Below are 15,319 nucleotides of genomic sequence, written 5' to 3'. Positions count from 1 at the left end.
AGGTCAGACGCCTGACGTGGTGTCTCTGGGCCAAAGTAAGGTGTCCGTGGAGCCGTATTCCTTCTGAAGGTGCCAGGGGAGAGCCCCGCTTCTTGCCTTTCCCAGATTGTACAGGCGCCTGTGTGCCTTGCCTCACGTACTTTCCGTCGTCCTCAAGGCCAGCCCTGGCAGGTGGAGTCCTTTCTCCATCATTTTCTTTGACTCCCTTTTCTACCTCTCTCTCCACTTTTAAGGACCCTTAGGATTACACTGGACCCACCTGGATAACCCAGGCTAATTTCTGTCTTTAAATCAGCTGATGAGCGAGCTAAACTTGTCTTCCACAGTAATTCCCCTTTGCCGTGTAACCTGACACACCCACAGGTACTGGGAACGAGGGTGGGACATCTCTGGGGGGACCGCTGCCCACCAGTTTAAGTTCAGCTCATCCCCGTTACGGAGATGAAGACGCAGAGGTTCAGAGTGGCCACGTTGCCACACAGCAAGCGAGGGCTCCAGCGAGATCCCTGGGCCCTTCGTGTGGAGGCCAGGGGCCCACCGTCCTCTCTCTTCAGCCTCTGCAGGCCTAACTCGGGCTGCCGAGTTCCGCACCCTCGTATCCAAGTCACGGAGGTTCATCCCACTCCTGCGGCCAGAGCAGCTGCAGAAGCCACACGTGAAGCCGGGCAGGGCCCCTCGCTGCCCACCCCATGCCCAGCCTCCTCGATTCACAGACGGGCTTCAACCAAATACCTCGTCACACCCTTCCAAGCCAGTTTCTGTTCATCGAATCGGGCCCATTACGTGTTGAGTCGAGACCAGCTGGGAGCGTGGAGGGGGGTAAAAATAAGAAACTGTTCAGACTCCGGAACTCACCAGGAACCGTTTCCAAAGCTTGTAGTTTTCGTTTGGGAGATTCATGAATCAGAAGCCCTCGCCTCTTTGATGACTGGTTCTCCTTCTGGGGGCCATTTGGGGCAGGTTTGGGAGTGAAAGCCACAGAGTCAATATTCATCCGCATCTTGGGTGAGGCGTAAGTGCTGGAGGGAGCAGCTGACGTCATAGAACAAAATCTTCAGTGAGGTGGTGTTTGCACCAAAGGTGATGTGTATCTGTGCCACTTGACATGGAAGGAATCAGGAAAACTATACTTGAGGCAGGATCTCAGGGCCTGGAGGCCCCTTAGAGACAGACCTCTGTGTGCTGGTAAGGACACGGGGTCCCCAAGGGCCCTGCTCGCCCAGGCCACCCAGAGAGGGAGCAGGGCTTTGAGACACGAGCCCAGGCCTCTGCGGCCTTCCAAGGGCAGGGCCACCCGTCGGGGGCTCGTGACCCGTTTCAGAAGACTCTCCCTTCCCCCTCCCTCTCCTCTCTCTCCTGGACTCCTCTCCTGCAACCCTGCCTCCCCTCGGAAGTTTCTGGCAGGACTTCAAACACTTGCAAGAAAGCAAACACTTGAAGGTGGAAACTCTGAGTTCCTGGGCACTGATGCACCCTCTCGGGGGCCTTTGGGACCTTCTGGGAACGTGCACCTGGGGGCCCTTTAACGGTGCCCCCCCGCTGCCTCCCTGGACCCAGGAATCTGAGAATCCCCGTTTAAAGTTCTCTTTAAAGTTTCCAGAGCCTTCTGAGGGTGGGTGTAGAGATGAGTCCAATTTGGGGTTTTGTCTTTGTATGTTTTTCGTTTTGTTTTTGTTTTTGCAATGAGCATTAAAACAACAACAGCAACAGGGGGAGGACACAATTTATATACTATTTCCATTTGGGAAAAAAGAAGCCACAACTCCCATCACGTGGACGCCTGTGTGTGTCTACAGCTGCTGGACACGGCCCCGTTCAGGCCCCGCAGGGACCTGGTCCGTGCAGGCTCATACATGGTCATTCTGGGGGGCTCACTCAGCAAACGCAAGGTCCCTTGCCTGCTGGTGGGTGTCACACCCAGGACATGTTACCCGTGTGGGGCGCTGGGTGGGCTGGGCGGGGCTGGCCTGGTTCTACCCTCTGGTGGCTGCAGGGGCTGCCTCTCCTTCTGTGCTGCTGGCTGCCCAAAGGGCTTCTCCCCACTGAGCTGGCGACCGGGCTCTGTCCTGTGACTCCGTGGCTTTCTCAGCAGGGGCCCTTGGTACTCCCGAGAGTGTGGGACGGGGAAGGGGCACGTAGAGAGGCTTCTCCCCTCAGGCTTGCCGCGATGCGTGCTGGGGTGGGCAGGAGAGGCCAGGCCAGGGTCCTGATCCACACTGGAATGTGGTAAGGTCAGGGAGGGCTGCTTGGAGGAGGGGACGTCTGCGCTGAGTGTCAAGGGCTCAGCCAAGCACAGAGCTGGGCGGGCAGGATGCTTTAAGCCCAAGAAACAGCGGTGTAGTGGGTTAGCTGGCACCCGGGGAGGGGCAGCCTGGGAGAGGGGACAGCGGAGGAAGCAGGAGTGGGGGCGAGGCTTTCTGAGTCCATCAGGGCCTCGTGCCCCTTGCGAGGGCAGCCGGTCATCCACAGGGTGTTTCAGGGCAAGGCAGCCTCCGATTTGCCTGCAAGCCTGGGGACCCACGGCAGGAGGGGGCTGGGGGGCTGTTTAAACCCCTGGGCCAGAGGCAGCGAGCCTGGAGCTCGGCTGCAGCCGGGGCCGGCCTCACCTTGGATTGAACACGGCCTCCATCAGGGTTTGGGACGAAAGCCCTGGTGACCACATGAGTCTCAGATGGTGGGATGTCAGGCAGAAGCCAGGTGGGTATTTGGGGACGAGGTTTTTTTTCCGGCTGTCCTGTAAGAACGCACCCCCAGCGCCCCGCACCTGTTCTGGACATGACATCTAGTTATGCTTTGGGCAAGACGGCTACTCAGGGGGGTAGGATTCGCACATTCCTGAGGATCCATGCTGCCCTTTGGGGCTGAATGGAGCGCTCCCCGGGCTGGCTGGGTTCCAGGAGGTGGTGGTGAGAAGACCTGAAACCTCGGTGCGGGGGTTGGTATCATGAGGAAGGGAAACCAGCCTTTTCGTTGCCTCCACCATTGGTTTGGTTTGAACACATTTTCCCCCTTAATTTTTTTTACATTATAAAAATAATACAGCAACCGCATTATATAAAATTTGAAAAAGGAAAAAAAGAACTGTCCTCCCATATCCTGCCCCCCACCCCCGCTCTAACCCAACAGCTTTTGGTCCTCATTTTGGTGCGAGAATGTATTTTTGAACTGTGAGTTTTTAAAAAAGCATATTATATCATGCATACTGTCCCCGTTGCTACCAAATCTTCACAACTGTCTGGGGAGCTTGGGTAGTACCCAGGGGCTGGCGTGCCATTCTCTATGACACTACCCCCGTGCTGGTGGCCATTTAGGTGGGCTGGAAACTTCTGGTCCTCTGGGATGATGCTGCAAATGCCTGTGGGTGTGTGTTTTTGCTTCTTTCTAATTGTTCTCTTAGGATAACGTCCAGGAGTGGCATTACTGGGTGGCCAGTATGATCTAGTCCCTGGTCACTTCTCCAACTCATCCCCCCTTGCACCCCTCACCCCTCTGTGGCCACACGGGGCTCTCTGCTGTCCTCGTGGTCCTGCCTCAGGGCCTTTGCACTGCTGCTCCCAGAATGCTCTTTTCCCAGTCGTTCATGTGGCTTCTCCTTTTCTTCATCCAGGGGTCTGCTCGAATGTCACCTCTTCAGGAGGGCTGTCCTCGCTTTCTCTGCCATGGTCTGGCTTTACTTTCTCGGGGGCACTTGTCACCACGTGACATGAACGCGGTTGGTGGCCCCCGCTAGACAGCACGCACCCTGAGGACTACGTCTGTTGCATCATCCCATCTCCAGCTTCCTACAGGGGACTGGCGCACAGGAGGTGCCCGACAGCACCCACTGGACAAACATTCGAGTACACGGAGTTGGTACGAACCTTTCAGGCCTCCTGACGTGGATTTCCAAATTGTTTACAGAAGGGGTGGCTGTCTCCCGGCCCTCGGCAAAGGCTCTTATGAAGGTGCCCGGGATCCAGGGGCAACTCCAGTTGGGGATTTTCCGTGGCACATTCATGCCTCCAAAAAGGTGGACGTGAACACGTTCTGGGTGTTAGTTTGGTAGGTGCTGGGGTAGGTCCCGGGTGGAAGAATAGGTCTCTGCATTTAGAAGCAACATTTTCGGCCCTGTTTGACCACTGGCGTCCTGGAGATTTCAGGCTGCAACCATGGTCAGAGCCCCTTCACTCCCCACGGCAGGGGTGACCCCACTCTAGAGGCCAGAACACTGTGGTCCACGTGATGCTGACCTGCCCCTGGGGCGGCCTGAACCAAACTTGCCCCAAACCCAGACTCGGGTGTCTCAGCTCTGGGATGTGACCCAGATGAGGAAGTAGAGAAGCCCGAGTGTCCCAGGAATCCGGCTGGCTGGATCCTGCCGGGCAGTGACCCCACAAGGGCCAGGTCCGGGTGCTCCCAGGAGCACACCCACATTCTGAAGGCTCACAGGTGACCAGTGCTTTCCAGTCACGGGGTGTCCAGTTTGATTCTCCCCATGACCCTGGGGAGGGAGCATTGGCCCCATGTTTTCAGCTGAGGACACCGGGGCTCAAAGAGAGGGAAGCTCACACGGTAGGTAACGGAGCGGCCTTTGGCCTCCAGGGCTGCCTGAGTCAGGAGTCGGTACTTTTCCATTAGCTGAGATAGACGGAGCCCAACAGTCCTGCCGTTCTTAGGATGGACCCACGCGGCCCACCTGGACCTCCGGGCTGTGCACTGGTCCACTGCAAGCAGAGATTTTTGTTTTTTGCGGTACTCAGGCCTCTCACTGTTGTGGCCTCTCCCGTTGCGGAGCACAGGCTCCGGATGCGCAGGCTCAGCGGCCATGGCTCACGGGCCCAGCAGCTCTGCGGCATGTGGGATCTTCCCGGACCGGGGCACGAACCCGTGTCCCCTGCATCGGCAGGCGGACTCCCAACCACTGCACCACCAGGGAAGCCCTGCAACCAGAGATTTTTTTTTTTTCCTCCACTTGGTTTTAATGAATGGCAATACCACATCACGTGCTACACCAGCTCAGGATGAGAATTTTCTAATAAGCTTTTTCTGATACTAAAACTGTTCCTTTTCGTATCACCCAAAGGTCCACCCCAAGCTGAAGGAGGAGAAGGGCTGAATGAACCCTCAGTTTCTTGGGGGAAATCCAAGTTGATATGTCCCCTCTTTGCAAGGAGATGGGGGCAGGGAGAGCGAGTTCTAGCTCCCAAGAAAGGACTAACAGGCGATAAACATGCTACTCCATCCTACTGAGGCCCGCCTGCCCTGGAAGGGAAGTATACGCTTAACGCACCAGTGTTTTGCAGCATGGCAGTGGCTCACGCCGTTTCTGCAAGCAGAGAGCTTGTTATTCCCAGGCTTATCCCAGAAAGAGGTCTCGGCAGGGCCTGGGGATCTGCATTTTAATAAACTCAGCAGGTGGCTAAAGACACTTGGAGAAACCACGGCCCTGGAAGAATCAAGCCTGCCCTCGCTCACCTTCCGCAAACTCTGACCACACGGCAAGACAACTGATGGTGATGGGCCGGCACCTGTGTGAGCCGCGGCGCCTCCCGCACGCGCAGTACGAGGAAATCCTACCTTCACTGGTGCTAATTAAAGAAGGGAGGCCAAACCCTCTGGACTCTTAGGACACTTAGAAATCATGCAGTGCTCCAGGCCTTTTTCCTCTTGGGTTCTGATTTTTTAGAAAATTGGGTTTGTTTTTAGAGCAGGTTCGCAGCAAGACTGAGAGGAAGTACAGGGCGTTCCCATGTACCCCTTGCCCCCCTACGGCCTCTCCGGGGTCCTCCAACCATCACCACGCCCCACAGAGCGGCACATTCCTTACACTTGATGAACCTACACTGACACACTGTCAGCACCCAAAGTCCATGGTGTACATTCAAGTTCAGTCTTGATCCTGTACATTGTATGGTTTTGGTCAAACATATGATGACACGTATCCACCATCAGAGCATCACACAGAGTAGTTTCACTGCCCTAAAAACCCTCTCTGTTCCACCCACTCATCCCTCCCTCCCCACTACCCTGTGTTTTTTCTTAACAGTCACAGATTTAATTAATTCATTAATTTGTTTATTTACTTTTGGTTGTGTTGGGTCTTCGTTGCTGCGCGCGGGCTTTCTCTAGTTGTGGTGAGCGGGGGCTACTCTTCGTTGCTGCGCACGGGCTTCTCATTGCGGTGGCTTCTCTTTGTTATGGAGCGTGGCCTCTAGGTGCATGGGATTCAGTAGTTGTGGCTCGCGGGCTCTAGAGTGCAGGCTCAGTGGCGCGTGGGCTTAGTTGCCCCACGGCACATGGGATCTTCCCGGACCAGGGATGGAACCCCTGTCCCCTGCATTGGCAGGCGGATTCTTAACCACTGTGCCACCAGGGAAGCCCGACCCTGCTTTTTTAAACTGGAAAATCCAGTTGCTGGCAGACGTGTCAAGGCCCAGGACAGACACAGAAGCCTACAATTTAATAAACTATTTGGGGGAGGGAATAAAGTAATATAATTGGTCATTTAAAATTCATTAAAATGGGGACCTCCCTGGTGGCGCAGTGGTTAAGAATCCACCTGCCAATGCAGGGGACACGGGCTCGAGCCCTTGGCCAGGAAGATCCCACGTCCAGGAAGATCCCACATGCCGAGAGCAACTAAGCCTGTGCACCACAACTACTGAGCCTGTGCTCTAGAGCCTGAGAGCCACAACTGCTGAGCCCACGTGCCACAACTACTGAAGCCCACGCACCTAGAGCCCGTGCTCCACAACAAGGAAGCCACCGCCATGAGAAGCCCGCGAACCGCAACGAAGAGGAGCCCCCGCTTGCCGCAGCTAGAGAAAGCCTGTGTGCAGCAACGAAGACCCAACGCAGCCAAAAATATAAATAAATAAGTTTATTTTTAAAATTCATTAAAATGACAAATAATGTTTTGTGAAGTAACTGCAAAATGCACAGGAATTTTAAAGATAAGACCGGATGCTTCAAAGAAATCTGGGCCTTTTAAAGTGGCAAGCTGGTAGAAATTTAACAGGCTCTTCAGGAAAGCAAAAAAGGCCTTTGCCAATTTCCATGGTGTACATCTCCCACCTGAGCCTATTTAAGCTGGCTCTGCACAGCACTGGCCCTACAGACCTTGGCGGACAGAACTCAGACTTCTCCGTAGAATATGAAAAGCTTAGGTCTAGAGAGGCTGGAGAAGTGGGAAAATTAGTTGTACGTCTGTCAGGGAATTCGTAACAGAGTCACTGCGAGAAGCCAGCTCCCCACCCGCAGGCAATGAGCTCTCTGTCCCTACGCTGCGCCCCAAGTTCTAAGCAGTGCGAGAAGCTCGCTGTGAAAAAAATGACACCGTGGGCTCTATGGACACACAGAACATACAGGAAACGACAAGCTCTGTATTCAAGGGTTAGACCACTAATCCCCTCATCCACTTAACTCACTCATTCATGAGCTGATTAAGACAACATTTACTGAACAGGGACTCCCTGCGCGTGTTATTCCAGGCACTGCACGAGTGAGCGAGGCATCCATGCATGCTCGTGTGTGTGTGTGTGTGGGGGGGGGGGGGGGGGGGGGGGGGGCGGCTCTGGCGGGCTCATGAGGAGGGGACTCAAGGGACCTGCAATGGAAAGCAAGACGTGGCTGGAGCCATCTGGCCTTTCCCAGGCTCTGATCACACGGCCCGGCAGCTGTCTGGTGGCTTCGGGTGCCTCTCGTAACTGCACACCTGGCCCAGGACCTGCACGGCACAGGTGCACAGGGCATGTTCATGGAACGAGCGGGGGCTGTGTGCCCAGAGGGCTCCCCGCCCCGTGGGGGTTCTGGTCTTCACGATCTCACCAATACCACCCAGTTCCAAGGTGGTCGACCGAGGGGAAGTCTGGTCATTCACCGAGAAGCTAACCGGGCCGTGGAGGGATTGAGCTGAAGGCAACATTACGGGAAAAGGCTGAGTTTGGAATCTGACCAACATGGGTTCAAAGCCCAGCTCTACCCCCCCACTCACCGAGTGGCCTTGGGGAAGTCCCTTCCCCCTCTGAGCCTCAGTTTCCCCATCTGTACAATGGGGATAAAGTGGCTCGCCTCCCAAGGTTTTTTTGTGAGGACTAGAAATCATATATTGCTATCATAATAGTTGGTGTCTGGCACAGAGAGGGCACACAGTAAGTATTAAAAACAGAATTAAGGCAATAGACATTAAATCCAGCAGAAATCTCAGCATGTTGAAGGAAAAGGGACTCGGGGGTTGATCCAGCTTTTAACTTCTCAGATGAAGAAACCGGGAACAGAAAGGGGAAGAAGCGACCGGCCCGCAGTCATCTGGTGAGTGGGAATCAACACTGAAACTCAACCTGCGCTGACGCTCAGCCTTGCGGGGGCTGTGCTGGGGAGTCGATGGCTTCGGAGGCGGTAGGAAAGTGGGAGGGGGGAGCCAGAACGACGGGGCTGGGAATTAGCTGGACTCCTGCTTCAGGATGGGTTACTCTGCCTTTTGAGCCAGAGCAACAGTTCTTCAGGGTGATGAGGTAACCGCCTTGAGAGTGCTTTGCAAACTGTGAAGTGCGGTTCCTTCTTACCAGTAACTAGACACATTTACTGATGCTTACTACATGCCAGGGAGTGTGTTAAGTGCTTTGTGTGTAACAAGTCCTGCTGAAAGCCCCAGGAGGGAGCGACTGTTACCCCCATTTGGTAGACAAGGAAACCAGGACCAGAGAGGTGAAGTCACTTGCCCAAGGTCACACAGCTGAGGACAGGCAGAGCTTGTATCCAACTGACTCCAAGCTGTAATCTTTGACCTCTGCACCGGGCTGCATCTTTGGGGTGTCCTGGCTCCTGGAACTGGGAGAAGGGTCAGCAAACGTTTGTGACTGGAGAAGGTGGCCGGTGACTGTGCTCGCTGAGGCGGCTGGATCATGCTGGCTGCTACCACCGCCCCGTCCACATCTGGGTCTTCAGAAGCCTGAGCGGGACCCTCAAGGTCCGGCGCGCTCCACCAGCAGAATTCGCCCCATGTCGGGAAAAGAGGCTGACACTCTCCTTTTCGGGTGAGAAACAGAAGTCGACGGCCTGGCCACCTCTTGCGTGGTGCCCCGGGGGTCAAGACCAAAATACTCTCCTGGCCCTTGAGCTCCATCCGGCCTCACGTCCCCTGGGCGCGCCCCGCCAACGCCCTCTCACTCTCCAGGTCGTGAGTCCCGAGTCCTGCAGGAGGCCCACAGGGCAGGGGCTTGCATCTGCCCTGGAAACATCTGGTTCCTTTAGACACTTCGTGGGAAACTTGTACCCACCCACCTTTGGGTCCTCAGCTGAGTGAAGAGCAGGCAGTCGCCCTGATTTCCCCCCCAGCGCCTTTGGGCCGGGTGGGGCCAGACGGAAGGAGGAGGCCGGTCGGAGGTGCTCACGCTGCAGCCTCGCCTCCAGGGTTTCCATCAGGGGCTGCTCAGGGGTCACTCTGGTTGGAAAGGAAGTGGGGTGGGGCTTGAAGGTGCACTTAAACAGCACTTTGAATGAGAATGGAGGAAATGTGACGTGTTCAAAACAAAGGATCCATGAAGGGCCGACTGAGTCGGAGGGTAGGGGCTACACTCACCCCCTGGCACCATCCTGAACTTCTCAAGGGCCAGAATCATCCAGAAATGGAGGCAGGGAGTCCTCCGTCTCAGCAGGGGTACCAGCCTGGCAGGTGGGGCCTGGGGGCTTTGCCGGAGGTCCTCTACGCCCGCTGTGCGGGATGTCCACCGCAGGCGGGTTCCTGGAGTCAAGGGCAAGGTGGGCTTGAAAGCCGGCTGCGTCCCACTCCCCAGGCTGCGGAAGGTGCCGCTTTCCCAACTCAGGCAGAGGCACCATATGGGCCAGCACGGGTTCAGCTTCCTGGTCTCGTATCAGGAATAGGCGTGGAATCCAACAAAATTCCAGAATCAGGACATGTACAATTTCACATCACAGGAGTGTACAGGGAGGCTTCAGGCTTGGCTGGCCCCATGCCCCAGAGGTGTCCTCAAGGAGCGAGGTCCTTCCCATCTCCCTGCGCGGACAACCCTGACGTTGGCTTTGTCCTCGGGCTGGTCACAAGATGGCAGCCGTGGCTCCAGGCATCACGTTCAGGGGAAGGAATCCAGAGGAAGAAGCGAGACCGTCTCTTCCACGGTACTCTCCTGGAAGTGACGTCACTTTTCCCAGAAGGCTCCTGGCCGACACCGTCGTACATTTCATTGCCTAGAACTGGGTCACATGCCCCGTCCTGAGCCAATCACTCTGGAGGGATGGATTGATGATTGGTTTAGACTAATGATGGGGTTGGGGGGAGGGAGGCTGCAGATGTCAGCCTCAATGTCCACCACAGCCTAAAAGACCAGGATTCCATGAGCCCTGTGGGGTTCTTTCCTCTGGAAATCCAGGTCTCCCAGTTCTTCTACGTTAAAATGGACAGAGCAGACTGCCCCCAACACAGCAGATTCAGAGGAGCTGCATTTGAAACGCTCAGAGGCTCACCCCGGCTCCTGCTGCTGACCTTTAACCTTTAACATCGTCCTTGACTGACATATGATTTACTGAGCTGTACCCAGCGATATGCCAACACCGCCCAGTCCCCCGGTACTCCACGGGTGCTTTGGTTTTGGTTCTGCCGATGTCCTTACGCCAAGAAAGCACCTCACCATGGTGTTCTCTCCCCTTCCCATCTCCCTCTCTGGTCCCTTGCCCTAAAAGTCCAGGTTTTGCATCTTTGTTCCCACAAGCCTCCGCTCTCTGAAGGTTTCCCTTCAACCTCAGATGGTGCTCCCAGCCCATCCAGTCGAGTCTCGGAAAAGTGATCAGGGGAACCCTTTGCTTCATTTAACCACCTTTCCTTTCTCCCCAACCCCACAACTCTGTGTTATGAAGATTTTCAAACATACAGAGAAGCTGAGAGTTATGGACACCTGCATTTCCTCACTCCCCACGTTCAACAGCCGTTACCACTGTGGCATACTGGCTTCAGAGATCTGTGTTTATGTATTTGTTGATCCATTTGAAAGTAAATTTGAAGGGTGCGTTCACAGACCACACACAAATCCGTTAGATTCCCCCTTCAGAATCCGAATGCTATTGTCACACCAAAGAAACTTAATATCATCTTTACGCAAATCAAAACTACAAGGAGGTACCACCTCACACTGGCCAGAAAGGCCATCACCCAAAAGTCTACAAATAATAAAAGCCGGAGAGGGTGTGGAGAAAGAGGAGCCCCACCAGGCTGTTTGCGGGAACGTAAACTGGTGCAGCCGCTGGGGAGAACAGTATGGAGGTTCCTCAAAAAACTGAAAATAGAGTTGCCACAGGATCCAGCAATCCCACTCCTGGGCATAGATGTGGAGAAAACTCTAATTCAAAAAGATACATGCACCCCAATGTTCATAGCAGCACTATTGACAATAGGCAAGACATGGAAGCAACCTAAGTGTTCAGCGACAGATGAGTGGATAAAGATGTGGTACATGTACACAATGGAATATTACTCAGCCACAAACAAGGATGAAATAATGCCATTTGCGGCAAAATGGATGGATCTAGAGATCATCATATTAAGTGAAGTAAGTCAGGCAGACAAAGACAAATATCATCTGATATCACTTATATGTGGAGTCTAAAAAAATGATACAAATCAACTTATTTACAAAATAGAAAAAGACTCACAGACATAGAAAATAAACTTATGGTTACCAAAGGAGAAAGGGTGGGGAGGGATAAATTAGGAGTTTGGGATTAAAATATACACACTACTGGGCTTCCCTGGTGGCGCAGTGGTTGAGAGTCCACCTGCCGATGCAGGGGACACGGGTTCGTGCCCCGGTCCGGGAAGATCCCACATGCCGCGGAGCGGCTGGGCCCGTGAGCCGTGGCCGCTGAGCCTGCGCGGCCGGAGCCTGTGCTCCGCAACAGTGAGAGGCCCGCATACCACAAAAAAAATAAAATAAAATAAAAATAAAATAAAATATACACACTACTATATATAAAATAGATAATCAACAAGGACCTACTGTATATTACAGGGAATTATACTCAATAGCTTGTTACCATCTATAATGGGAGAGAATCTTAAAAAGAATATATATGTATTTATATATATATGTATAACTGAATCACTTTGCTGTATACCTGAAACTAACACAACTTTGTACATCAACTACATTTCAATAAAAATTTAAAAAAAGAAACTTAATATCGTCTTTACTATCTAGCCCCTGTTAAAATTTCCCACTGATGCATCCATCATTGGGATTCATTTGAATCTGAAAAGAAGTGAATTTCTTCCAGCCTGTGAGGGGTTAATCAGGTTGCTCCAAAGTGACCAAAAATACCTGGAGAAACACATGCCATTTCCCCAAAAGTCTTCCTCACCCTTTTCTCTACCCCCACTTCCATCTTTCAAAGTGATTTTTTTTTTTTTTTCAGGTCAGGCAGAAACCAGATGGCATTTTAATCTGCAGCTCAAGGGCCTCGTCCTGGGAAGGCTCCCGGGTCTCGGCACGACATGGTGTCTCTCCGGCTTCCAGCAGCTTGCTCGGAAGTGGGTTCCGTTCCTCCTTCTGAGAGTTTGCTGGGACAGTTCTCTTGACTTTAAATGATACCACAATGGCTGGTAGGCTCCTGGTTTGCCTGTCCTCCAACGCTGAAGCAACAGTTCCTCCAAATTAGGTTTCTCAGTAAACTGTGTTGACTGAGCCTTTCAGGGAAGTGACCACAGGGTCTGTGGCCACAAAAAAGTGGTGGTGGGAGCCCCAGCCAAACAGCAGCTGTTTGTGTTTTCCAAACAAACGTGTGCGACAGTGATGATTCTGTTTTCTGGACTCAGAGAGAAGGACAATTCCTCTTTTCTCCTCAGATGCTCCCAGGCGCCTCCAGGGCAGTGCTGGATAATTGGTATTATTGACACAGCTACTATTTAGAGAGTAGTGGCTATGTATCTGACGCAACTTAATCCGCTCCTATGGGGTCGTGTGGGAGACTGAATGATGGCCTCCAGAGATAGCCGTGGCCTAATGCTTGGAACCTAGGAATGTTCCCTTATGTGGCCCAAACAGGACTTTGCAGACGTGGTCAAGCTAAGCATCTTGAGATGGGAGATTATGCTGGATGACCTGGGCGGGCCCACATACAATCACAAGTATCCTTCGAAGAGGGAGGGAGAGGCGTGCAAGCCATGTGGTCATGGAGGCAAAGATTGAGTGATGGGGCCACGAGCCAGGAACAGGCAGCAGCCACTAGACCCCGGCAGGGGCGGGGAAATGGATTTGCCCTGGAGCCCCCAGAGGAAGCACGGCCCTGCTGCCGCCTTAACTTTGGCCTGGAAACTGATTTCAGACTTCGGGCTTCCAGGACTATGAGAGAGTACAGTTCTGTTAGTGTAAGCCATGAAGTTTGAGGCGATTCGCTATAGCTGTCCCCAGGAAAGTACCGCAGGTAGGTACCGTGAACGTCACCTCAGTTTACAGGTGAGGAGGCCAGCCTAGCCGTGATCCTGACCTGTAAGGGAAACGCTGGATATGACCAGGGATTTGGTCAGTTTGCCTGTGGCCTGTCCATCCAGCTCCCACTGAAGATTGGGGCCCAAGTACTCCAGACTTTGAGGGCCATGAGGGTGGGGGCCAAGGATTACGACTACTTCTCTGTAGACTCTGGTCTAGGCATGTTGGTAAACTGTCTAGATGTCTCTCTGAGCTGATCCCGTAACCTCCGCTGCAGGTGCTGGACATTGAGGATTGAGGTAGGTCAACTGACTTACTGTATCTCTCTGCCTCTCTATCCATCCATCCACCACTCCGTCTGTCCAACCATTCATCTATCCATCTGTCCATTCACTCGTCTGTCTATCCATCCTCCATCCTCCTCCATTCTTTTAACCATCCATCTATCCGTCCACCCAGCCCCCATTCAATCATCTGTCTTCTAGGGGCTTCCCTGGCGGTCCAGTGGTTAAGACTCCACGCTTTTACTGCAGGGGGAAGGGGTTCGATCCCTGGTCTGGGAACTAAGACCCCGCACGCCATGTGGTGTGGCCAAAAAAAACTTATTAAACAAACACACAAAAAAAACCCATCTGTCTTCTCATCCATCGACTCACATTTGCTGAGCTTAACTATGGGATATTTAAGAATGGGATATTAGGGTATTAGGTAAGGTTCTCAGACATCAGAGAACAGCTGTACGTTTGGAAGAGTGAAGAAGAAGGAATCGGGGCCCCGGCAAAGGGGATTAAAGGTAAAAAGCCAGAAGGAAACCCAGGTGCCCAAGGTCAACCTGATGAGCAGCCCAGGCACTAGTGCTGGGACCCCAGAGGGCTGGGTGTGGCCGGCAGAGCCGGCCCTGTGAAGGGGTCCGATAGCATCAGCTGTGGGCGGACGGGAGCAAAGAGGTCGAGGCCCAGGCTGGGCGTGCTCGGGCCTGCGTGAGGCTGTGAAGAAGCGTGGGTCGGTGCCAGGTGTTCACAATCCCACCGGGCTGGTTATTCATTGACACGCACGTTTAATGAGACCTGATCGTGTGCCGGGCACTTGGGACATACGGCAGACAAGACACAGGAGCTGGCAGTCTAGTGGGGCAGGCCGAGAAATAGAATATCACACTCAGGACCAAGAGCTGGGCGCGGCGGGACACCAGTGGGGCATCCGACCTGGCGGGGGTGGGTGGGATGAGGCTTCTCTGCAGGGGACAGCGCAGGTTCAAACTGGGGACCGTGGGAGTACTGGGTGTGCGGGGGCCCTCGGCCCTGGCTGCAGAGCAGACCCCCCGGGAGCTGCCGGGACCCCACCCCAGAAATCCTGATTCTACTGATGAGGGGAGGGGCCTGGGCCTACGTATTTAAAACAGTCAACTCAGATGACAGCGCTGTGCAGCAGTGGGGGGCTGGATCTCGGACTGCGGGGCCGGATCTCAGCGTGGGGGGGCTGGACACACAAAGGCTCCCTGGAAGAGGTGATGTCACATCACACAGGGCGCCTGCTTTCTCTTGTACCAAAACCAGAGATAGGTGTGCTTCTGGGGCACAGAGGTCCAGAAACCTGAGGATGCAGTCCCTTTGCTTCCGACGTGGGGCGTGCAGCCGGGGCCGGCAGGGCGGCCAGTACTGGCTCCAAGCCTGGGTGCTCGGCCCACCTTGGGCGGTGGGCCCCTGGAGCGGGCACCGGATCTTACACTTTCTGTCCTCCCCAGGAAGCAGGCAGGTGCTCCGAGAGTTGCAAGGGTTCAAAAAAACCATGTTGTGGAAACGGATGAGTGAACAGCGGTGCGAAACGATGGTAGGTGAAGCCTGAGGCTGTGTGTTTCTCCCCAGCCCCCGGGGGCGCCCAGGGTGCGGGGTGCAGACCACACT

Source organism: Aethalodelphis obliquidens, unplaced genomic scaffold, assembly GCF_003676395.1.
Source record: "Aethalodelphis obliquidens isolate GAN/ISIS:26980383/991018 unplaced genomic scaffold, ASM367639v1 scaffold20, whole genome shotgun sequence".
Taxonomy (NCBI): Eukaryota; Metazoa; Chordata; class Mammalia; order Artiodactyla; family Delphinidae; genus Aethalodelphis; species Aethalodelphis obliquidens.
The sequence above is the reverse complement of the archived record's forward strand: the minus strand, read 5'-3'. Positions refer to the sequence as shown.